A 26,128-nucleotide genomic window follows, 5' to 3' on the forward strand; every position below is an offset into this window, starting at 1 on the left:
CCTGCTACTGGGAGCCTCCCCGGTCCCTAGACAAATAGAAGAAGCATTTTCCTGGAGGGCGGACAGGAAAGGGTTGTCCTGGCTCTGCGCCCTGGACTGGTTCCATCTGTCTAGCCCAACAGAGGTCTTGTCTCCGTGTAGCAGAAGGGTCCTAAGGTAACTAACTTCAGTGGAACACTGAGACAAGTTCTTTTTTCTGGCTTTCTGGACTTTTAATATACATCCTGCAGCTTCTGGTAAGGCAGAGATAATACAGTTGGGACCAGAGTAAGCTCCCTTTGGCACTACTAATGGAGGCCTGGAAAAGGAGTCTTTGAGGTAACTTTTCTGTATAGGAAACAGAACCCCCCATTCTCAAAGTTTAGCATGAAAAACTAGTGCCACTAGTTTAGTGTCTTTCATATTAACTACATGTTGTACACATGAACCTTCCACACTAACTACATGCTCCACACTTGACCCCTCTATATTAACTACATGTTATACACTATTCAGGTTTTTTTGTTTCTCTGTTTTCTGAGACAGTCTACCTATTATCCAAGCTGATCTTCATCCAACTTGTGGGTTCAAGCAACTCTCTTGCCTCAGCCTCCTAAGTGGCTAGTCTGAGCCATCAGACCTGGCTTTCTTTAAACAATAAACGTGCGCGTGTGCGTGTGTGTGTGTGTGTGTGTGTGTGTGTGTGTGTGTGCGTGTGAGTGTGTGTGCAGAGAGAGAGAGACAGAGACAGAGACAGAATAACACACACATACACAGAGAAACACACACAGAAAAACACACACACATATATATACACACACCAAAAAACTTATGCAAGAATATACCATTTGGTTATAAAAACAAAACAATGGAAATTTGGGAGTTGCAGAACAAAAATTAATTGGAAGAAAAAACCTTGCTATTCACTAAGTCCAGTAAAAAGGCATATATGCAATATGAATTATTTACATTGTGAACAATAGAAAATATTAACTTAACAGCAAATGATAATGATGTTATTTGACTTGGAGGAAAGGCAAAGAGGGTAGGTTGGTACCTATTATGCACCAAGCAATATACTCAGACTTTTGCTCTGTTCTTTAAAGGTCTCACTATGGCAAGAAGAGAGGCTCTCTAGAACAATTTCTAAAAAATACTAAACACATTCTTTCGTCTGTTACCTTCCTATGTGTGTAAGACTCAAGCTTAATTACTCACTTCCTAGACAAATTCATTTCTGTACCCTTAGCCCCACTGAAGACATGATGTGCTCTGGCTCACTTGGAGAGATAGGTGGAGGCCCTCTTCTTTTGGTTCTTCTGGGCCCTCAGAGTTCTTGAGCCTGTGCCATGGAAGAGCAGTGCCAGGGCACACTGAGACAGCTCTAGCTGTCTGTCACCTTTGATTGCCTTCCAGTCACTTGCAGAGTTGTTCTTATGAAGATCTGTCTTAGTCAGGAACCTCTGGAAAATCTGAGCCATCACCCCCTTTTTGCAAATACTAGGTCTAACTTGAGAGACCCAGCAGGCGGGGCAGGGGTGGGAAAACTTACTGAAAAGGGGAAACTCCCTACTGTGACCATCAAAGTCCAAAACAAAGTTGAGTTGATTCTTAAATACCACGGGGCATCTGGCTATTTTCCTTTTATTGTACTTCTGGGTCTCCAGAACACGAGGTGATTGGAAGTTTTCTTTCTGAAAAAGCTGGTTATGAAAGAGAGCTTTCTGAACTGTTTGCTTTGGTGGGTGCAGGGCGAATTCTGTCACTTAGTCCTAACGCCTTGGAAGATGCTTCTCTGCAAAGAAGGAAGCCAGTCGGTGACAAGGCTGCCAGGGAAAATGCCAGACAGAGGGCTGAAACCCCCCACAACCACCCTGGCCCATTTCCAGAACAGGGTCAGCACAGGGAGAGGCAGAAGGGAAGTTGGGGGCCGATCTGGAGCTGTCACAGGTACTTCATCTCAGGAAGCTAAAGTGAGCTGTGTGCTTTATCCAAAGGGATTACAAGTAGGGTAAATAAAACCAGTGTAGCCTTTAAGTGGGCATGGAAGGAGCCAAGAGTTGATGTAACCATAACATCTCACACTTCCCAGCGTTCACAACGCTCACCACACCTTCATTTGCAGTACGTGTTAGCCTTTTTATAATATTTACTGAGGGGAGGGGTACATGCATGCTGAAGTGCCTGTGTACAATCAGAGAACAAGTTTGTGGAATTGGTTCTTTCCTTCCAACAGTGGGTCCCCAAGGATCAAACCTGGGTCTTCAGGCTTGGCAGAAAGGACCTTAACCCCATGAGCCACCTAAACTGCCAGCCCATATTTTGCACTTTGATTGAATCATTATTATAATTCAAGTGACTATTATTAACATTTACCCTCTTTCTCATAGCTTTAGTTCTACTAAAAATAATTCAGAATTTGTCTCTCCCACAAAGAGAGAACTTCCAGATACACACTATGGGTGAAGAAAACCCTTCTTTATCCCATCTTTCTATAACACCCAAACAATCTCCAGAGACAATTTTCTTTATATATTTTTATTCAAATGCCCTATAAAAATAAAGTTAAGTCTTAGGGAATATCACAGAAGAGGGAGTGGAATGATTTTAAGAACCATCACCAGTGAGGTGGCATCTTCTAGATATAATAGGGAAAGTTGTTAAAATCTCAACATGGTCCTAAACAAGATCTGAACAATGACAAAACAAGTTTACGTGCCAACACAGAAGAACAATGTCCCGTAGAGTTCCACCTCTCCATGAAGAGCTACAAGCAATTAATGACTAATTTGGAGAGTCAGGCCTTCCTGAGTGTGAGCTCTCTAAGTGGTTACCTAATGCCCAGTGACCAGCCCTAAGCAACACTAGATAGACTCAGCCATTTACGTTTATATATTCATGTTTGTGTATTCATAATAACCATAGTGATTAAAGAAAATACCATGAATTTGGGAGGAATTGAGCAGGGAATGACACAGGAGGGCTTAGAAGGGAAAAAGGGAGGGAAATGACGTAAATCAGCACTCAGACATGAAATTCTCAAAAATTAATAAAAAAGAAACTTAAAGGATAAACCATAAGATGCTTAGACCAATACTTTCTTCTCCTTTTCTGCCTCTACTATCACTGAGAACCAGTTCAAAGCTGACTGGTAAGAGGATTTGAGTAACAGCCCCACACACCTGAAAGTTTACCTACATGTCACAAAGCTGAAAACCAAGCTCTCTGCAAGAAAGAGGACTTGCTCAGAGGCATCCACTATCAATTTCTTTGGTTTAGGGGCAAAGTTTTGTTTAATTTTTAGCTGTTTTATTTGGTAGAGTATCTCAGATTGCAATGTATTTCAAGGTATTTCTCTTGAGCATGGGTATTCTTAGTATAAATATGAGGTAAATAAAGGTTTGTTTGTTTTTTTTAATATCGAATTCTGAAATGATGGGGGAGGGAACCGGTTACCTACTAACTCACATGATTCTGTGATGTAACTCTCTCCTTACAAGGACAGGCCCCAAGAGGCAGAGGACAGAGAATCTTCTTTCCTGGGCATATAGCATGTGCAATTTCAGGTGACACACTTAACCTTGCAGTAGTGCCCAAAAGAGGGAGAAGCTCAGTGCCTCCAATAAGGCCGAGTATCCATCCATTTGCTCTCAGTTCTCCCACCTCTGAAGGGTTCTGGCCCTTCCACCAAAGCACTCACTCTCAAACCTTAAGCCATACAAAAAGGTTTCTAACAGTCAAATGGTGCATGAATCGTATACTTGTGCTCCAAAGGGACTGATGAGCACAGCCTTACTCTGTGGGTAAGCAATGGCTAACCCCAGTGCAGGTACCGGCCACGAATAAGGTGCCAAAGAGAGGGCTTGTTGTCTCCGGGCTGATAGGGAAAAGAGATCGACACTTAACTTAGATAATTTTACTTTCTAAGCTTATATATTTGAATCATCTCCCTTGTGTTTCTGTGTCCTACAGTAGCATAAACAGAGCCTGTATACTTAATTTATACCTTTGAAATGCTCTGGGTTGAAACTCTATGTGCTAAATGTACCACATTTTCTTTACCCATTCTTCAGCTGAGGGACATCTAGGTTTTTTCCAATTTCTGGCTATCATGAGTAAAGCTGGGATGAACAGAGTTGACTTAATGTCCTTATGATAGGATGGAACATTCTTTGGGTATTTGCCTAAGAGTGGGGAACCTGCAGAAGTGTGTGGGGGGGGGGGGGACTTTAGGGGTCAGAGAGGATGGAGGATACCAGGAGGACTTGGCCTAATAAATCAACTAAGCAGGGCTCCCATGGGCTCAGAGACTGAAGCCCCTATCCCAGGGCCTGCATGGGTCTGCACCAGGTCCTCTGCATACCTTGTTTTGTCCTATTTGGCTGTGGTCTCTTGGAAACCTGCTTTTTTTCTGTAGAGTGAGTGGATCGTGGGTAGAGGAAAGATGTGGAGATCTGGGAGGAGTAGACAGAAGGGAAAATGTAGTCAGGATTCATTGTATGGAGAAGAATCTAATAAATAAAAATGGAGATGCTATGTCTTAGATCCTCAGTGTCCCCTCCCTCCCAAAGGGAAGCATTCTGTCCCACCTACCTTTCTGTGCTCCATGATACTCACTTGGTAGCTTGCCTACACCAAGGACATTAAACAGGTTGGCCAGTGAGATGGCTCAGTGGGTAAAGATGCTTGCCACCAAACCTAAAGATCTAAGTTGATCCCTCAGGAATCACATGGTGGGAGAAGAGAACTGGCTCCCACAGGTTGTCTTCTGACCACCACACATGTGCTATACTACACTTGTGTGTGTATATATACACACAGGTAAATGTAGCTAAAAATGTAGCTAAAGTTGGAATAAATTAGCCTGACTCCATTCAACTGCTAATTGAGTTGTTGCTAAATGTTTCTGGGTTCTAGTTGAGAGCAAAAGCATTGGGAAGATTTCACTGACAACTCAAAATAACAGTACTGAAGCAGTGAACCCTACTCTTCAATCATAAAGAACAGATGAGAAACTGTAAAATGTTTATTAAAATATCACAAATGCTCCATGTCTTTCCCAGATCCCTTGTGAGTCCAGCTCTCCTCTGGAGCTTTCCAGCAGATCACCGTACGCAGGACAACCAAGTAGCTGCTGGCAAAGCCTCTGCTTCCTTCTGAAATTCAAGCTTTCCAGGACACCTGTTTACTTGTGCTTGTGTGAATTCTTTTTCCAAAGTCACTTTTACTAACTTTATATCACATTCTTCACAAAACTACAGAAGAGGTGCTTTAGAAGTAGAAAGTTTACGAGAATTGAAAAAGGCACCTCTACAAGTGGTACACCCAGAAGACATTCAATTCACTCGCTGTCTGTACCTTTGCAGGTGAAACACCTGGAAGATACTCAGCTATCTCCTGTCTGCAAAGCGCAGTGCACTGGAAGCTTAACTTGGGACAGGGGGCTGGGGAACTCTGTGTTCACTAGAGGGCTCAGTCCTTGGCTTTCATTGAGCTTGAAACTCCCTCAATAAATGAAGCCTACTAGCTGCTGGAATAGGTGCCTAACTTTGCTGAGGTCAGTCTTAGCATGTGATGTCCCAGAGGAAGTGTGGTGTTTGCTTGTTTTGTTTGTTGGTTGGTTGGTTCGTTCATTTTTTTGTTTGTTTGTTTGTTTTGGAAACCACTCTCCTCTTTTCTGATGTGCAGTAAGAAAGCCATGTGCTGGGTTCAGGAGATCCCTCTGCAGCAGTTAGTAGTCGAAGGGCCCTCCTCATGTGTGCCCTGTGCTCGGACCCAAGCCCAGTGCATCAAAGTAAAAGGAAACTGGGAAGACTTCATCTGGTAAGCTTGCAGGTCGGGTCCCAAGCTAAGGCAAGAGATGGAAGACAAGTTATGTATAAGACGCAGCAGTGTATCTAAATGGAGTCAGGTTTGGATTCTGGGCAAAGTTCTTCTGTAATAACAGTGACTGACTTAGTTCATTTCAAGCTATTCATATCCTTGACATTTTTAATCTTTAAGAGGATGAACAAAGAGGGTGGTATGGGCAGGAAAGAGAAACATATAAAACAAAACAGCCCCTGGCATACTTTCCAGTGTAGTACAGAAGCAGGTCCTGACACATCACACCTCACAGGTGAGACACACACCTCACAGGTGAGACACACACCTCACAGGTGATGAACTGGCCAGACAAAGCGTGTTGATGTCATCTCATGAAGAAGAAAAGAGCAGATCTCTGCATCTGTGTTAGTCGGTGCATTATATATAGCAAGTGGGAAATGTAAAACTCAAAGGTAGAGGACAAATCAGATAAAGGGTTACTTACATTCCTGAAGAAACAGGGCAGCTCAGGAGCTGAGCAAGATCACTGGCAGATAGCCCGTTACCTCTGAGAAAATGTGAAATATGCACAGTGCAGACAAAGACGATGCTCTGTAAACAGGCTGGAGAACTCTCCTGCCCTGCGAGAGAGAGGGTTTGTGTTTACCTTTCAGAGGTGCTGGGTCCACCCCACCTCACACCGAATGAAGGGAATGCCTCTGACATCTTAAAATCTCGAGTGCATACCACATACCTCAGCACTGGACTCCATCCCACAATGGGCGTGGCAGTCTTTGTAAAGTAAGTAGGCTAACACTTCAAATGCCCCAGGCTATGTGTAGCATCCTCCAGGGACTTCCAAAAGCTTTTGGAGTGAGTTGAACTTTGTTCATTAAAATAAGAGGTCAATCTGTCATTAGGATCATGCTCATTCGTAACCTTTATGTCAAAACCAAAATATGGGGAGAGCTTTCCCTACCCCCATCCTGCTCCCCAACTCTATATAGCCTCAGTGGCTACCGGTACCTAAGCAGTTCAGCCGATGGGTTTGAGACAAGGCAATCCTCAGTAGTATACACTGCAGGGGAGAGGGAATTAAAAGCAAGAGAAAGAACAAATTAAGAGTAAAACATGAATGAATGATTTGGTTGAAGCAACAAAAGTGTTGAGGACTGCTCCTCTTGGAAGGAGTCAGACAGTGTAAAACATGAAAAGAAATGATATACTCCTTTAAAGCCCGTCCATAGATCTGTTCCTAGTTCAACTACTAACTTTTTTCTTTGTGTTTTTTATGGTCTGCCCCATGATCTGTCTCACTTACTTGCGTCTGACCCTCTCTTCTTTGCCAGGCCCTTACCTCAGCACCCAGTCCACCAGGAAGGCAGTGAAGGAGTATGGAGTCGGCAATCGTGGTCAAAGCTGCTTTACCTCTGGCTATTTCTTTCGGTGATTGTGTGGCCAAAAGCTGCTGCCTTTTAGCAATTTTTACCTTCTTTAATTCTTTTCTATTTTGTGGCCTAAAGCTGCTGGCTTCTGGCAATTTAACACCTGCTGACAGAAGTAGAGGATTAAGAAAAAATGCTTAGTTATCTGAGCTTTTTTTCTCTCTTGCTCTAGGGCTCCCTACTGGCCAGGCAAGAGGCTCAGGGCTCATTAACTCTTTATCAGACAGACAGACAGACACACACACACACACACACACACACACACACACACTTTGGCCAGGCCCAACCACCTGTTTCATCAAGTCCACAAGAGTTCATGCATACATATACATACACATATACCTACACACGTGTTTTGGTTAGGGTTTTATTGCTGTGAACAGATACCATGACCAAGGCAAGTCTTATAAAAAACAACATTTAATTGGGGCTGGCTTACAGGTTCAGAGGTTCAGTCCATTATCATCAAGGTGGGAGCATGGCAGCATCCAGGCAGACATGGCACAGGCAGAGCTGAGAGTTCTATGTCTTCATCCAAAGGCTGCTAGTGGAAGACTGACTTCCAGGCAACTAAGGTGAGGATCTTATGCCCACACCCACAGTGACACACCCATTCCAACCAGGTCACACCTATTCCAACAAGGCCACACCCCCAGATGGTGCCACACCCTGGTCCAAGGATATATAAACCATTACAACACGTATGTATGTAATACATATAGACAGACAGACATATGCTTATATACATTTGGTAGATTGGACAGAGCCCCAACAATCACACTTTATTTCTTCTATCTGGCCTTTTTATACCTTCTTAGACAAAAGTTCTGTTTAAAAATTACCTCATAGGTGAAATGTTACACAAAAGGGGACTTACAGAGGCTGTTGATAGTTAGTTCAAAGCAGTATTTCATTCTATAAATTCATTATTAGTTCAAAGCAACAGTTTTGCATGGCCTTGCTTTATCATAGTGCATACCTGTGGCCTCATCCTTGGGCCTAGAATGAATGTTTTCCCTGATCACAAATCTGTCCCAAGCTTATTTCTCTTCTAGTGCAATTAAGGAAGCTCATTGTAGTCCTTATGACATAGCCTTTACTTCCTATTCTATGAGAAGGAGGGACATTCTATCCCTGATCCTTTATTACATCTCTCTGTCAAAACAACTAAGATCATCTCCTTAAACTTTTATCTTAAAATTATTTGAATCAAATTAGGAATGCTATCATTAATTTATCTTGTATCAATTCAGAAAAGTTCATCTTCATGTTCATTTGCAGGAAATGTGTCCAATAGGGTGGGCACATGCCCAGGAGTCATAAGGCTGTGTCACAGGAGCAGGAAAGGCATATCAGCAGTGAGAAGCAGTCCTGGGGTGAAGGCTCTGAGGACCCAGCATCTCAGAGCTCACACACTGCAGTCATGCACCTCCAGGATTCACTTACTTGCCATAGCCTTTCCTGGGTGGCTTCTGATACTTCTTCAGTCTTCAAAAACAGAACAAGTTGCAGGCTTGCCTTCTTGTTTCCTTCAGTGCCATGTCTGGGCCCCACTGCAGAGTAGATGCCTAGTGAATATTTTCTGCTATAAAGTAAGCTCTTAAGTAGGGAGCTCCTAGTAATGAGGGATATGGAGCTTGAGCTCGCCTTCTCCTATCTCTTGGCCAGGCAAGAGTTCCAGTAGAGGGATTGGGACACCAACCCAGCCACAAAACCTTAGACCTACACATTGTTCTGCCTTCAAGATGTGCTGGGGTAAAGGTGGCACAGAAATTGTGAGGATGGCCAACCAATGACCGGTCCAGCTTGAGACCCATGGTAGGTGAGGGAGCCCAAACCTGACACTGCCTGGAAGACCAGAAACCAGAGGCCAGATGGCCCAGAGACCTAGGATAGAACCAAACACACTTGGGAAAAAAAGTAAATAAATGATGCCTAATAATGTTTTGCTATACTCACAGACAGGAGCCTGGCATAACCACTGACAGAGAGGCTCCATTCAGCAACTGATGGAACCAGATAAGGAGACACATAGCCAAACATTACACAGAATGCAGTGAATCCTATGGAAGAAGGGGAGGAAGAACTGTTAGAGCCAGGAGGGACAAGGACACCACAAGAAAACAGACAGAACCAACAAACTTGGACTCATAGGACCTCACTGAGACTGAACCTACAATCAGGGAGCCTGCATGGGTCTAACCTAGGCACTCTCTATATCTGGTGTAGTTGAGGGGCTTGGTGGTTTTGTGGGACTCCCAACAGAGGGAGTTAAGGTTCTTTATGAAGACTTTGCCAACTTTTGAGACAAGAGTCTCATAAACCAGCCTGCCTTGTCCAGCCTTAATGAGACAGGAGGGGCCTAGTCTTACTGCAATTTGACATGCCATGTTTGGCTGATATCCCTGGGAGGCCTGCCCTTTTCTGAAGCGAAATGGAGGAGTGGATCAGGTGAAAGGGGGCGGGGGGCTGAGAAGAGAGGGAAACTGAACTCAGGACATAATAAATGAGAGAATAAATTTTTAAAAAAGAGAAAGCAAAACAAACATAAAATAAAATAAGACAGGCTCCTTAGGAAAGGAAAAAGAATTTCAGTGAGACAAGAGAAAATAGTTCAAAAGGGTTGCAGACCACAGAAATTGATTGGTTTTTCTCTAGAAAACCCACTCACAGGTCAAGATCTGTTAAGAAGAATATATCCAGAGAGAACCGAAGTCGTTATTGGAAGGGAAGATAACAAATCTGAATGAAAATGAAATAGCAGAGACTAAGGTCTGTCCGTCTGCTCTCAGTGTTACCCCTTCACTGACATCAAAACCATCCTGCTATCAGGGTCACAGCACACTGATTCAGCCCTTCCACTAAGATGAAGTGTGTGCCACCACACACACACACACACACACACACACACACACACACACACAGAGTGTTTTTGTATTGTGAAACTTGAGGTCTGGGGTGCATCAGAAGCCATGCACACAAGTAAGAGGCACTGGGAAAACCCTTAGAAACACTTTAAAGTCCACGGGTTTTGGTGAAGAGGGCAGCCGTGAAACACACTGGCAGTGGTGGGCACCTCAGCAAACTCTGAGAATAGAGCATTGTTCCATGGCATCTGCACAGAAGGATCCAGATGTTGACCAGTGGGCATCAGTGAGTAAATCGTAGTTCTCGAGGCATGGTGCCTTACTGTAAAAGATAGCTCAGTAGAGATGTGACCTTTCCATCACAAAGGATAAAAATCACCAGCGAAGATGCTCAAGCTAGCTTCCACTAGCCACCCGGTTAATCTGATGTCTTGAAGGCAGCGAAGAACCAAGATGTGGGAAAGATTCCAGAGCAGGAGAGACTCCACATCCACTGCCCGGCCATATGGTATGCTTCACATACAGAAAGAATAATGCGGACATGTAAAAGATGAATTTTGAAAATCAAAGGGGGGAAAATAGCAGAAATTCAAGGAAATTTTGTGAAGGAAGCCAGGAAACTAATAGATGGCCATGTTTATAACACATTTAAAAATAATTATTAAGAGGAAATGTTTACTAATGTTTTAACTTTATAAAGAGCATAGAAACAAAGAAAATACATTTATATGCAAAAAAGCAGACCTTCAATTAAGTATTAAAAGGCTTGTGAGTAACTGTAACAACGAGTTCTAAACACTCCGCTCCTCTCTGCATATGTGGGAAATAATGGTTTTTCTTAGTCAAACTATGTGTAGACCTATTCAAGGTAAGAAACTGAGCCAGGGCCACTTCTGCCTCCTCTCTGATCTCTGACTTCATTCAATTCTCTGTTGTTTATCTTCTCATGTGCCTGTAATAAGCTTCCGTCTTGCTAGCACCTTCTTGTAAATGTGATACCTATCTGGGTTTACTCCAGCTAAGTAAACTAAATTCAATAAAACCCATCCTGGGTTATCCTGCAGGAGACTTATTGCTTCACTGACATGCTACTGTGGCTACTGTTACAGAATGCATGTTTCTCCTATGGGCTGAGCTAGGCTGCTTTACTGAGCATGCAAGATAAGAGGCCTTCTGTAGTCTGTTCAATGTTACCTCAGACACACGGTAACTTTTTATTGAAGGCGTTCCATGAGTACCTGGCACACATGCAGGTTTCACTGAAACCAATTCAAAGGCCTTGTATATGTGTGCATGTGTGTGCAGATTTATGTGTAGATACATGTACACATGCATACTTCCAAACATACACTAAAATACTTGCTAAGTTGAAAACAAAGTTGAGATACTTTCCACAGTTAGCTAATTTTCCTACAATAATCCTTCCTATATTAAGACAAGTTTCTAAAGCCAAGCAGGAATAATTTGTAGGTTCCCCCCTCCTCTCTCTCTTGTATTCTTCTGGTTTCAGAACAGGCCGCCACCACTGGGCCACAGAGAACACAGGGTCTCAAGGAAACCAGTGCCAGGTGCACTTGTGCCACTGAACAGAACAGCCACTTCTCCTGCTTGCTCACCTTGAACTCTGCAGTTTAACAAGGGGTTGTGTGATGCTCCCAAGGCTGGGGTGGAAACTGGGCACTGCTACCTCACTGGATGATGAAAGGCTGCTGAGGCTGCAAAGGAGGCTGGGCATGATGCAAGTCCTTGGGTTTGTGGATGTGGGGCTTTGGAATACATAATCTTATCTGCTGCTTCTAATTGCTCAAAAGCTTGTCCTATCTAGAGTGTACATCCACTGCATAGGCAGAAGTTACACTCCTAACAAACTTCAGTGAATCTGCTTCATCTCTCTCTCCCACACCCACCTCTCCCTCCCCCTCTCCCTCTCCCTCCCCCTCCCCCTCCCCCTCCCCCTCCTCCTCCCTCTCCCCTTCCTCCTCCCTTCTTCTCCCTCTTTCTCTTTCCTTGAATCACCTCTTAGGCACGGTAGTTAGAACACCAAGCACAAGCCAGCAGATTTTGTGTGGTTACCTTTCCCCTTTTCTTCCACTTTCCCTAGCAAATGTTCTGGGAAACAAGGCAATTTGTTTTCTTCTACATTAAGTACATGTCTCACTGTGAAATCATTCTCTCTTCATTCAACAGACACCCCCAAACTTGACCCCACAAGCCAAGCTATGTTCTTTTCTCATTGGAATGTAAGGTTTCAGGAGTTATTCTCACTAATACAAGATACTTCAATCGAAACATGTACGTTATTTCCCTAAATAGCTTTGCAAAGTCTTCTAGCCAGTCTTCTGAAAGCTCCAATCAGGCTGTGGTCCTACCTGCCTTCCTTCTGAAGATGCTGTAGTGTGTGGACACCGTTGCTATAACAATAGAGAGCCAGTCTCCCTGCTTACATTCACAGAGTGTATGTGCATGAATAAGAAGACAGACTCTCTGAAGTTGTCTTCAAACTGCAATTTCCAGAACAGCTGCAGACTCCTTGATGTCTGCTGTCTTCCTTTTCTTATTAGATATCCTGCATTAGGTCACCATTCAGCAGAGCCAGACAGCTCCAGTAAGCCTTCACTCTGGATCTAGTTGTTATCTGTGTCTACCAGGAAGTATGATGCCTGAGTGAAAATCCTGGAAGTCAGAGACATGGTGGCAGCTGCCCACAGATGTGGGCAGTGTACTGGCTTATAAGGACAGCAAAACCTTCCGAATTTTCTTGAGATTATTTTGGAATTCTCTAGAAACCCATTTCATTTAATTTTCAAACCGGTGGTGTTAACTGCTACTGTCATGTGGCTGTGAGATGTGCTGTGGCGTCACTCTGCCTCATCATGTCACCTTGTGCTGTGATGTCACTCTAGATTTTGCCATCACAGCATTTCAATGCTGTTTGCTTTGCTTTCTACAGTTTTCATGATCATTTTCCCCAGAACTTTAACAACTTTATTCGCTGTTTCAGATGCAGCAGTTTTATCCTTTTGAAGCTATTTTGCTTGCTTTCTCTTGTTGAATATTATTTTCTTACCTTTATCACCTCATTCTTTTCACTTTCTTTAGTCTTAGTTGTTTTCTAATTTTAGAGATGATTTTATTATATGTTCAAATGCTTCTCACTTCCTCCTCTGTTAAGGAAGTCCGTCCTGGCAAGTGGGGCGCGATGTCTGTTATGATGCTTTGCAGTTAATTCCGATAAGAGCTATTTTGCTGAATGTCAACCTGATACCTTCCGCAGTTATATAGATCCCAGACTCCATAGTTTAACAGTGAGCCAAAAACATGCCACATATGCATGATGCTGCGGTCCCTCCCTTCGGATGCATCATACCAAATGGAATCCTGCTTTCTGCCAAAACCCTTGTGGGCTGCCACGACATTCGTCTTCCTCCCATCATCAGCAGTACGGCCATCGGCATATTTCATGTTCAAGCCCAGATGACATCAGAGACAGACTCCCAAGCATGCTTCTAGAATTTTGGCCATCTGGCCACTATTCCCATAGTTCCATCTCCTCGTTGGAGTAGCTCAAGAATCATTTCTTTATAAACCTCCCTTGAACTCTGCTTACCAAAAAAATCATTAATTCTCACAACAATAAAAGTTATGTTAGAAAATAACCTCCTGTTATCAATTTGCTTTGTCTTCTCTAGTAGAAAAGTTATAAAAATTTTTGTCTTTACTAATTTTTCTAATTTTGATAATTTGACATGTGTCTCAAACTGATTAATTTGAATTTTTGATTATGTATATACATGAATTTATCCTTTTAAAAATAACTTTAATTCCTTTCTCCAAACTATACCATACAGACCTTTCGTGGGGCTGCAGATAAAGGACACTGGCTGTAGTGAGCCACTGCTTCCCCGTTTGCTTCTCCACTGGTGTGCTTTTGTCTCTCAGAGCTGCCTGGAAAGTCAGTGTTCCTCCTGACAGTGTCAGTTATGAAAATCCCAACGTCTATACCAAGAAAACTCAGGACCAGAGAGATGATCAGGTGCTGAAAGCATGGAGACCTGGGGTCTGATTCCCAGCACTGCCATGGTGGCTAACAACCAACGTGTCTTTGTTCTGGAAGGTTTTGATGGCCTCCTAGGACTTCAGTACTCATATATGTAGACAAAACACTCCTACACATAAAGGATTTTTTAAAAGCCTTGCTATGAAGAAGGACTGTGTGCACTCCATGCCTCTGATTTCTTTAAAGCATTTCTCTATACCTTGACTACCTGGTTCACTGAGTGAGACAGGAGCTGGTCACACACAGCTCAGTGCTTTCTTAGCGCCTTTTCTTTTAGGAGCAAGTATTATGAAGCACCTTCCTTACTAGAAGCTTGGCAGGTGAGGGCCCATCAGAGAGCAGTCTGGGTTCAGGAATTAACACTAAGCTGTTCCCTACCTTACATCAAAGTTGCCACCAGCTGCCATCTTGGCATCTATCTTACTTACTCATTTTTTTTTTTTTTTGTCATAAAATTAGTCAAGAAACTGTTTTTTACCCAGTCTGCTCCAAATTGCCCTAGCAGCACTGGCCATGTGACCAGTGCAGAAGGCAAGAGGATAAGATAATGCGCCCTCTGAATGTGGGCGTGGCAGGCATCCATTTCCTTCCCGAAAGCTTCTTTTAAGTTAACACCCACGATGGCCTCTGCGGTCCCCCAAAACTTCAGTCTCAGATAAACTTCCAGGATCTTTTTATTCTTGTGCCATGTGGCCTGCGACCATAAATCAACCCTGGGCATACACAGCAGTACACAGCAACTAACCACTGCATCCCCTCATGGAGGGAGTTTCTTTTCTTTAAACAGGCCCTGGCTAGTGAGATTTTCACAATGGAGTGCTCCCCAAGGCTCAGAGGAAAGGAGTCCTCTCATTCTAATGTATAACATTGGAGCTACTGTGGCTCCTGGCAATGTTTCTACCAATATAGAAATCAAAACCCTATGGTTGGGTGTGGTGGCACACCCTTTAATCCTAACATTCTGGGGGCAGAGGCAGGTGGATCTCTGTGAGTTTGAGGCCAGCCCAGCATACTTAGGGAGTTTTGAGACAACCAGAGCTAAAGACCTCTCTCTCAAAAAAGAAAAAAAAAAATCAAGAACCCTAAAGGTCATTTATTTAAAAAATAAAATAAAAATAAACTAATTCAAATCATGTGGCCAGAATTTCCCCTAACATGACACACCTTAGTACCCAGGACCTAGCCTCCAAATGACTGAGAGCTTCAGAGACGTACACATGGGCAAAGGAGACAGGGGTGACATTTCCTGCCCCAGGCTCTCTCCCTCACATCCACTGGATTACAGGTCTTTCTTTCTTCTATGTGTAGCTTTGTCTCGTGTATATAGAAATAGGGTCTCCCAGCATTTTCTCACTGAGACCAAGTGAGCTTATATAATCTCAACTCTTGTTCCAAAAAAAATCAAGATCAATCTAAAAAAGCAGTCATCTGAATTTGGCAAGTAGCCTTGTGGGAAACTCTTTAAGTATAAACAAATTTGTTGATGTACTGAGACAAGAAACTCAGAAAACAGATAAAATGTTCTATGAGCCAACTTTATCCTTAGCTTCAACACTGACGCTCTTCTCAGCCAACAGTCCCTACTTGGTGGAACCAGCTCAACTGCTCAGTGAATAAGCCAACTGCCTTTACCAAGGGACCAAAGGAATTCCAAGACAATCACTGAGAGTCCCAAACCGCAGAAACACTGGGCTGTGGTACATGAAGAAACCACCTGACTAGATGCAAAGAGCTGATTAGAAACAATTCACAACAACTGACCTGCTTCCAGTCTCTGTAAACTAGCAGGCATCACCTGACATTCCTCCTCAAAGCAACCGGGAGGAATCTTGGGTCGGTGGCTGACTGTTCACTGCTGCGTTCAGCTTCAAAATAAAAATAACTACTGGGGAAAGAGAGAAGTCATTCTTCCCCAGGTAACACCTGGAAGGGCATTCTGGGAATAGCAAAGAGCGGCAGCTCCTTTGCAAAAGGAACCGATGCCCTGTAGAGACAGACCCTGGCCAAAAGGAGAGGCATTGCTAAGAATCTGCGTAAAACACCAATGGAAACGCTATAAACCTGGGGGGAATATGGCTGTTCATGAAGACCCAGGGTGTTTTTATTGCTCAAAAAGTAGTTTAGCCCTCTGGTGTTTGAGCCTGTATACTCCTTGTCTTTCTCTGTGGTTTCTCAGTGATCTGGGGCTACTTTCAATAGCATCTGTGAAAAGAAGATGCTCGGATGTCGAAATAACTCTCAAATATGGCAGAAAACCGTATTTGGGTGGCCTTGCTTTGATTTCAAACCAACATCCTGTATACCAACCATTTCTTAGCAAGGTGGTCCTTATCCTTCTCAAAGTCCCTAATGCTAAGGATAAAAAGTAGTATTCATAAAATTGTTGTTAATTATTATATTCATAGAATGCTAACCAAATTAGTAGCTAATGATACTTCACCTAAGCCTAACTCACAAAACATCACTAAGTGTCTCCAAGTCAGCAGTTCTCTGACCCACAACCCTGATGAGAATTAGCCTAGCAATGGACCAGGTCGCCATGGAGGTGTGAGAACTAGTCTTTATTTTTAGAATTGTTTTTAGCTACTTGGTTTTCCTCACTGCCTTGTAAGTTTTGAGATCTGTATGACAACTTTTATTTAATAAATAGCTGAATAAAATCTATAGGCGTTCTGCTGAGTCTGTCCGTGACCTGGTAAGCAGAAGCACATTGACAGGATTAAGTCGTCCATTCCCGAGGTCCCCTGAGCACGGGCGGCACGTCCTACAGTCGTCCATTCCCCGAGGTCCCCTGAGCACGGGCTGCACGTCCTACAGTCGTCCATTCCCGAGGTCCCCTGAGCACGGGCGGCACGTTCACCTCTCTAGGGCTTCTGTAATTCACTCAAATATGTGGTGTAGTTTTAAGAAATTTTTTTAGCTTTTTAGGTAAATTCATCCCTAAATATTTAATTGGTTTTGATGGTAATGGCTTGAAATTGCTTTTGCAATTTCCATTTTGGACTTCCATTGCCAAGCTATAGAAATAGAATAGACTTTTTTCCATATTGATCTTGCGTCTTGCAACTCTGCTGAACTCATGTATGAGGTCTAATTGGTTCTGGGTAAATTCTTTTATGACTGTTTACATGCTAGATCATGCAATCTGTAGATAAAAAGGGCCTTAGTTCTTTCTTTCCATTTTATGTCTTCTCTTTATTTTCTGTGTCTAATGCGAATTAGAAATTCCATGACAATGTTGCGTACAAGTGGAGAAATTAAATATACTCATCTTCAGGCTCTTGTTTTTTCTGCAATCTCTGCCCCGCAGGTCCGAGGCATTTAGACCATTTACATTTAATGTGAATTTTATATGCGGATGCGTGTGTATATTTAAACATATATTTTATTTGATTGACTTTAAACAAAGGATAAATATGGGGCCTGTTGTGCAGACAGTTCCTTTTCTTTATTTAGTGTGTGTGTGATGCAGACAGTTCCTTTTCTTGTGTGTGTGTGTGTGTGTGTGTGTGTGTGTGTGTGTGTGATGCAGACAGTTCCGTTTCTTTAGTGTGTGTGTGTGTGTGTGTGTGTGTGTGTGTGTGTGATGCAGACAGTTCCGTTTCTTTAGTGTGTGTGTGTGTGTGTGTGTGTGATGCAGACAGTTCCTTTTCTTGTGTGTGTGTGTGTGTGTGTGTGTGTGATGCAGACAGTTCCTTTTCTTGTGTGTGTGTGTGTGTGTGTGTGTGTGTGTGTGTGTGTGTGTGATGCAGACAGTTCCGTTTCTTTAGTGTGTGTGTGTGTGTGTGTGTGTGTGTGTGTGATGAAGACAGTTCCTTTTCTTTATTGTGTGTGTGTGTGTGTGATGCAGACAGTTCCTTTTCTCGTGTGTGTGTCTGTGTGTGTGTGTGAGTGTGTGTGTGTGAGATGCAGACAGTTCCTTATTTTTTTTCTTTGTCATCTTTTCCTGATGCTTCTCTTGCTTTCTCTGTGGAATGAGTTTTTTTTTTATTTTTCTATTTTATACCTTCTCTCTTGTACAAGAAATCCTTTGTGTACAGGTCTGGGGATGATTATTTCTGTCTGGTTTTGTTGTACTTTCTTTAAGGTTTATCTTTGTTTTATGTGTATGTGTAAGTGCCTTCTTGCCCATGCTCACATATACACACATGCCTGGTACCCACAGAGACTACTGGAGGATGTCAATGCCCTAGAACCATAGTTACAGATGGCTGTCTCCACACCCAAGTCCTCTGTAAGAGCAGCAAGTGCTGGTAGCCATGGATTCACATTTTCAGTCCCTTTTGTGCATTTTTAAAAAGTTTTAAAAATATTTATTTTAATTTTTGAATTGTGTGAGTGTGTGTGCGCATGTGTGTGTGTGTGTGTGTGTGTGTGTGTGTGCGCGCGCGCAGTATCTGTGGGGTGTGTGTGTGTGTGCAGTATCTGTGGTGGACAGAAGAATTTGTCAGATGCTTTGGAGATGAAGTTACTGGTGGTTATTAGCTGTCTGATACACTGGCTCTGGGATGGGTGGTGGGAAGCCATGTGGGTGCTCAGATCTTTTGCAAGCGTAGCACATGCTTTTAACTGGTGAGCCATCATTTCTCCAGCCCCTTTGTAAGCCATCTTTGTTGGTAAATTGTAAGCTGACAACGTTTTTCTTTTTATAAATTAAGAAGACTGCTCTACTGTATGTGGCTTTTGTTATTTGTGAAACAAATATTCCCTTCCCCTTATCTGTAATCTCCCACAGGTGGATCTTGGTTTTCTGGCTCCTTTTAAACTTTAATCCATTTGATTTCAACTTGAGGTGTGTTAATTACAGTATTTCCTTCCTGCTTTTCTTTCTTGAATTTCATTTGCTTTCCTAGACGAGTAGTTTATAATTTTTGCTAAGTCTACAAATTTCAACTATTATTTCTTCAAATGTTTCTCCTGCTACACTCCCCTCTGGGATCCAGTAAAGTGCCTTAGAAACAAGTCCAACCTTCCAGCGTGTGCTTTAGGGCTTTGATAGGTGAGACCATAGAATCATTTGACTGACAGCTAATTTTTCACTGCCCCTAAAGCAGACCATCGTTAAAATCAACCTGATATGCTATGAATTTGAGTCTTGCCCTGCAATCTTTAAACAACGGCCGTTCCATGGTGCACTTTCTGGGAGAAGCTCTTGACTTCTCCTGCACTCTGCCTCTTAAGGGAAGTCCCTAGCATCTGGGATAAACCATTTGTAAAGCAATTAAATAAAACGGAGCTCCTTTTCCCTGAGACACAGTTGATGCTTTCTTCAGAGAGACAGCTAAAGTCATATCTAGCCCCAGAAGAAATAGATTCTATTTTTTGATATAAGATGCATCAAATAATTTGCTTATAGGTTTTAAAATCCCCTCATGTTAGGGCTGGAGGAATGACTCAACCATTGGGAACTCTTACTGCTCTTCCAGGGGACTGGAGTTCAGTTCCCAGCACCCACCTCAGAAGACTCCTGTCACTCCAGCTCCAGGAGATCCAGCGCCCCCTTCTGGCCTCGTTGGGTGCCTGCCTTCATGTGGCCAAAATTCACACAGACACATTCATGAATATAAATAACGTTTTTCTAATCTTAAAAATAAAATAAAGCTTTCATCAATATTTGCCTTTTCCTCCTTATTTTGATTTTTACAGATAGTCTTTTTCTATCTGATGTTTATTGGTTGATACTCATATTTTAAATGGAGGCACTAAAAACCTCTAAGTGTATGAGAGGGCTTCCTTATGCCAAACTTTACTATGGCCTGTCATGTTCTTTAAATGGATTAATCTCCAAATATTTTTAGGTATTTATTGGGACAGTTGTGTTCTTGTGTGTGTGTGTGTGTTGTGTTTTTAAAGTTTAAAATGCCACATTTTCCCCCAAAGTCCACAAGGCATTTAATTTTAATTAGTTACCGATGACAAGTGACATGCAGGATGGGGAGGAGTTCTCCTTTTTGAATGATTCAAACCAACACCCTCACATGAAGGAAGAGAGCTAGCTCAAAATATTGGCAAATATTATCTAAACCTTCTATTTTTCTGTCCAGTACTTCAAAATTAATAGAGGCAAAGGCTCTGTGCTGGATTCATGATCTCTGGATCAAACACACACACACACACACACACACACACACAGACACACAGACACACACACAGAGAGAGAGAGAGAGAGACAGAGACAGAGACAGAGACAGAGAGACAGAGAGACAGAGAGACAGAGAGACAGAGAGACAGAGAGACAGAGAGACAGAGAGACAGAGAGACAGAGACAGACAGATGCATGCACTTTTCCAGTCTCATTCTTTTCTCTTTTTAAAAGATTTATAAAGCCGGGCGTGGTGGTGCACGCCTTTAATCCCAGCACTCGGGAGGCAGAGGCAGGTGGATCTCTGAGTTCGAGGCCAGCCTGGTCTACAAAGTGAGTTCCAGGACAGCCAGGGCTACACAGAGAAACCCTGTCTCAACCCCCCCCCCAAAAATAAAAAGATTTATAATTTATTTTATGTATGTGAGTACACTGTAGCTGTCTTCAGACACACCAGAAGAGAGCATTGGATCCCATTGCAGATGGCTGTGAGCCACCATATAGTTGCTGGGATTTGAACTCGGACCTCTGGAAGAGCAGTCAATGCTCTTAACCACTGAGCCATTTCTCCAGCCCCCTCATGCATCCTTTTCATTTATTTTGTCTACACAAAAGGCAGAGTGAAATAAAATGAATTTCATTACTGATTAGAATATTGTTCTAGAATACCACATTTTCCCCCAAAGTCCACAAGGCATTTACTTTCAACTAGTTACCAATGATAAGTGACATGCAGGCCTGTAGCTAAGGACTTGTCCAGTGTCCTGCAGTCAGGTCATAGCAGGTATGACATGGCATATGTGGGAGGTGCTTCTATAGGCACAAGCATACCCAGCATACACCTAGGTGTACAGAGAAAATGAAGTAATGACATACCATGCACTTGTCACCCACTCTGGACTGTTCCTAGCTGGGAACTGCTTATGGTCCATCTGTACCCCATCTTTTCCTACCAAATTACTCTAAAACAAACTCCTGAAAAATACCACATCATAAATGACAAACTCTTACATTGAAAAGCCAGATAACAGTTTAGATTAATTAAACTTTAAAAAAAGAATGACATTTTAAATTATGAATAAAATGTTACCAATTTGAAATGAGTTTTCAATTTAAAAAACAATAGATTATCAATTTGTGTTTTAAAAGTTTATCCAGCAGTAAGCCTCTGGAGATGACAATCCCAGCTGGCACTAAAAGGTAAATTTGTATCTCTTTGCGTCCAGTGGTCAAAAGCTAGACCTACCTGCATGCAGCTATAAAGCAACCAGGGCATTACTGCCCCTCAGCCTTCAGATCAGCACTAATAAATGTTCTCTGCCCTGGGCTTCTGATATCATGGACTCTGAACTTCACACTGCCTGCAAGTCACAGGAAATGTCATGGGATTGTTCTGGGTAAGGATACTGCAGGGAAAGAGCTGATAAAATAAATGATCATGACATTGTCTCTCTCCTCTATTAGAGAAACAGAAATGTTCTCTAATTAGATGAACTTCTATAGTATTTGTAAACTATATGGCAGGCTAAGCATGCAAGAGACTAGAAAAAATGAAAGAGACAATATACAATGTTTGGACCATTTCAGAAGATCTCTTGTTCCCAGAAGACTTTGGGGCTGGAAAGTATGGGACTGAGATAAAGAAATACTGATGGAGAGGGAGAGAGACATGGAAAGAGAGAGAAAACAACAACAACAAAAAACAACAACAAAAAACCAGAAAGAAACCAAAAGTCAGAGTGAGAAATTTGAAGAGATTGACACAAGCAAAGAGAAACAGATTAAAAGAAAATTATAATTTTTAATTAAAAAAAAAGTTTCCATTGATCTGGTCATGCCTCAGACACTAGTCTATCTTTCAGCAGGGAAATACCCCCTCCCCCAAGATCTGGAAGATCTCAGAAGCCTCAGCTCCAACCTTAGGAAGCACCAAGCTCATCTGTCTGCTTAAGTTCTGCCTTCTAAACTTTGCTTTAGGTTTTTTTGTTTCAACTTTTGCTTTTCGGGTTCAGCCTGCTATCAAGAAATGTAGACTTACCTAGTCTCTGTGGTTCTCCTCAGGCCATTTCAGACAGTATCTCTGTATCTACAAGTCGAGCTTAACTCCAGTTTAAAGTCAGAATTCAATCAATGCTTACTTATAGAGTTATGAAGACAGCAAAGAAATCCCAGTGAAGGAAGAAGAAACACAGGCGTCCTGTTCCAGGGCTCCAGTCCCCGAAACCGCGACTCTCCTGTCTGTTATTAGTGCATTCTTTTCTCCATAGAAAAACACTGAGAGGCCCATTGGTCGTGCAAACTTTATATGCCTCAGTACAGGGGAACGACAGGGCCAAGAAGTGGGAGTGGGTGGGGGAGCGTGTGGGGGACTTTTGGGATAGCATTGGAAATGTAAATGAAATAAATACCCAATAAAATTAATTAATTAATTAAAAAAATACTGACCACCTAATTATTCTTCACCCATGAGATCATGAAAACAATCTAGGATTCTGCATTCACACTGGGACAGCCCCTGCATAAGACTGAATCAAGGTGTCTCATTGTTCCCACGGGGCCTCATTGCTGTGAGGTGGTTATTGAGGGTCACTCAAGTCCCCAAGCAGAGGAAAACCCAGATTAACAGCGGAAGACTGTTCTTCCAGTTGCTTCCTGTTGTTACAAAAGGAACGCACATTTGATGGATGTAAAAGACCATTCTTCACAGTGTGGCCTACAGAAAGAGAAAAAATCCAGATGCCAGCCGATCTCCTGCATCAGGAGAGTTTAGCCTCACTTTGTGGCATGGTTGAACTTTGAAAGACAGCCTGGTCAGGTGTCAGGCACAGCCCAGGAGAGAAAAAGAACTTAAGAGTGAGCCTTTCCCCACTCCTTTCCCGTTGCCTTGCCTTGTGACCCCAAACAGTACCCCAGCTTCCCGAGGAGAACAGAAGCTCTGGCTAGTGCACATAGATCCTCTGGTAAATCAGAAGCCATACCACAAAGGTGTTGAGGGAGAAAAGGCTTTATCCCTTCAGAATCGTGAGCACTCTTCTGTGTGCCCCCAAATGTGGTCTCTGGGACTTTGATTCTTACAAACATAACAGCGAAAAAGCTTTGAAGAACAAAGTGTCTTGGTCTGAGAATAATTTCTTGCTTGTTCACTCGAAGACAGTTTATTATGAGTCTGTTCAGTGTCACGGTCAAGGGAGGGAAGGCATAAAACATTGATCCAAGAAGCCATCTTGCTCTGAGGGATGATGAAGTACATTTTTGTGTGCTGAGGCACTCTTATGGTTTAGATTGCCATGCAGGAGGAGCCTGAGTAGTCAGGTACAGGCACAGGCCGGTTCACTGCGAGATTATTAGTAAAACCAGAGGCTTATCTGGCCTTGGGTCTCTGGGGGAGATACACAGAGGGAGAACTAATCCACTTGAGGAAGAAGAAAGGATGGCCTTACCCTTAATTTGATGTATCACTCATGTGGTGGGTGGGAAAGCTCTTTCAAGTCCCTTTGGCTTAGGCAGTAAATTATTCCTCATGGTTCTGTTCTGTGGTGGTCAGTGAGCCATGAGTCATGCCGTGACTCACAGCATCATCCCAGATGCAGATTTGGGGTACTCACTGGGTTCGTGGGTTCACACTGATAAGGAAAGTCAGCCTTTGTTGTGATGGGTCTTTTTCCATGCTAAGCATCTCTGTGTTTTTCTTAGCTGCCTTGGCTATCCTGATCTTGTCATAAGACTCAGAAGACAGTAATGCAACCCTGGAAACTGGAGAGTCCAAGATATGATGTTTTAGGGGATTTTAGAGTGTACACCCACATGTCAGGCCCTCTATGTATTTCTAAAACCAGTCTAGTTCTCACCATTTGTACTGGCTAGTTCTATGTCAGCTTGACAGTTTTTTGATTGATGATTAATGTTGGGAGACGCAGCTCACAGGGGAAGGGGAGAGGGGAAGAGGACATGCTGTCAACCTGGACTGGTAGTCCTGGTGCTATAAGAAAGCATGCTGAGCAAGCCATGAAGAACAAGGCAGTAAGCAGTGCCCTCTGTGGCCTCCAGGTACTTACTTGCCTTGCTTGAGTTCCTGACCTGACTTCTCTGGATGATGGACTATAAACTCAAAGATAGAATACACCCTTCCCTCTCCAAGTTGCATTTGTTCGTGGTGTTTTATCACAGCAATAGAGTCCCTAACCAAGACACACATTTCTTTAATAAAATGTAATACATTGATGTTTAGTTTGGGGAAAGTAAATTATAGCCTGATCTGCTATAACAAGGGGTCCACCTCTCAACTTCCCAAGGACTCAGTTTCCCCCATCCACTGCCATTCCCAACTCTACAGTAACACTTCATCAGATTTCAAATGCAGTAAAGCACGTACAAGCACATCTATCTCTCTTTCATGGGTCTTCTCAGACCATAGCTTCCTCAACTCATGTTCTGCTCACTGATGGCTTCTCTATGCAGGTGACTCAGCTTGAAAGCTATGGTTCAAGATACTTAGACTAGCAGAAGGTGATGTAAGCAGAAGATGCACTCAAGGCACTCAATACACAGAGGCAAAGCAAATGCCCAACGGCACCTGAAATTAAGAGAACATAAAGAGATTCAAAAGAAACGTCTCAGATATAAGATGGTATTTTAGTTATTATCCTATTGCTGTGAAGACATACCATGACTAAGGCAATTTACAAAAGAAAGTGTTCAGCCGGGGCTTGCTTATGGTTTCAGGGGTGAGTCCATGACCATCGTGGCATGTTGTGTGGTATTATGCAGACAAGCCTGGTGCTAGGAGGAGCTGGAGTTTTGCTTCTGATTCTCAAACAGGAGGCAGAGAGAGTGAGCCTGGGCCTGGCTTGAGCTTTTTTATAGTAGGTTGGCCTAATGCTGCTTATATTCTAATGCTAATTTGGATCCCCCAAAACTATTTTTACAAGAGAGTCTCCACATAGCTTCTGGGAACCTGCCCCCAAGTTAATTCTGATTGGTAAATAAAGTTGCCAACAGCCAATAGCTGGTAAAAAGAGACATGGGCAGAGTTTGGGTTTCCTGGCCTAGAGACCATGAGGAAGTAGAGAGGGAGGGAGCCTCCATGGAAGAAGAATGTGCAAGAGGGAGGAGAGTTGCCATGTAAAAGGGCCAAGAGAACGTGGCCCAGACAGCTGCTCAGTTGGGCCAAGAGCAGCCAGGATGGAGCATAGATATTAGTAAGTAGTAACTCGGAGCTGTCGGTAGGAAAGGGGATTCTAACAGCATGGAGAGTAGGCAGTGGCCCAGCTATTGTGCTGCTTAAGGCATGTTAAAATAATAAAGGTTGTGTGTGTTTCATCCAGGAAAATAAATGGTCTAAGGCAGTAAGGAACTCTGTGCAAGAATTTATTAATTATTATTCTACTACACTTTTGAAACCTCTAAGTCCACCCCCAACCCCCAACCCCCACCAGTGACACACTTCCTCCAACAAGGCCACACTTCCTAATATTTCTAAAAACTGTTTCCACCAACTAAGGACAAAAGCATTAAAATATATGAACTTATAGAACCATTCTCATTCAAACTTATTCAAACAATCCCAGGAGGGTAGGGCTATAACTTATGATGTAGCCCGTCCAGCACTGACTTCTGAAATAGTTCTGTATCAGACCTGGATGGAGAATATGGTACCTAGGAGGACTTTTTTATTATAAATATAATTTCTAGAGACAAGGTCTCACTATGTAGCCCAAGCTGGCCTCAAAGTCATGATGGTCTTCCTCAGCCTTCTGGGTACTGGGGTCATAGGCATGTGCTTAGTTACTGGGTCTTTCACCTGGAGAGCAGAGTGAACACATTCATGATTGTTTGAGCTAAATTTACTATGGACATTCAGGGATGTGATTAGTTTGAATTGACATGAAGGAGA

General features: G+C 42.9%; 1 long non-coding RNA gene across 3 annotated transcripts; it reads right to left on the minus strand.

The window, feature by feature from the left end:
- Positions 1-4,996: 4,996 nt before the first annotated feature.
- On the minus strand, positions 4,997-7,240 carry Gm35918. Of its 3 annotated transcripts, none has more exons than XR_386051.2 (5): positions 7,142-7,240; positions 6,811-6,862; positions 6,539-6,667; positions 6,290-6,425; positions 4,997-5,827 (listed from the first exon to the last, which is right to left on the minus strand). It is a non-coding gene; the product is annotated as a predicted gene, 35918 (long non-coding RNA). The 3 variants fall into 3 exon arrangements; XR_386052.2 differs by having other exon boundaries at positions 6,051-6,425; XR_386049.2 differs by having other exon boundaries at positions 4,997-6,425.
- Between the last annotated feature and the right edge of the window lie 18,888 nt (positions 7,241-26,128).

The sequence above is a fragment of the Mus musculus genome, chromosome 18, assembly GCF_000001635.26.
Source record: "Mus musculus strain C57BL/6J chromosome 18, GRCm38.p6 C57BL/6J".
In the NCBI taxonomy this organism is placed as follows: Eukaryota; Metazoa; Chordata; class Mammalia; order Rodentia; family Muridae; genus Mus; species Mus musculus.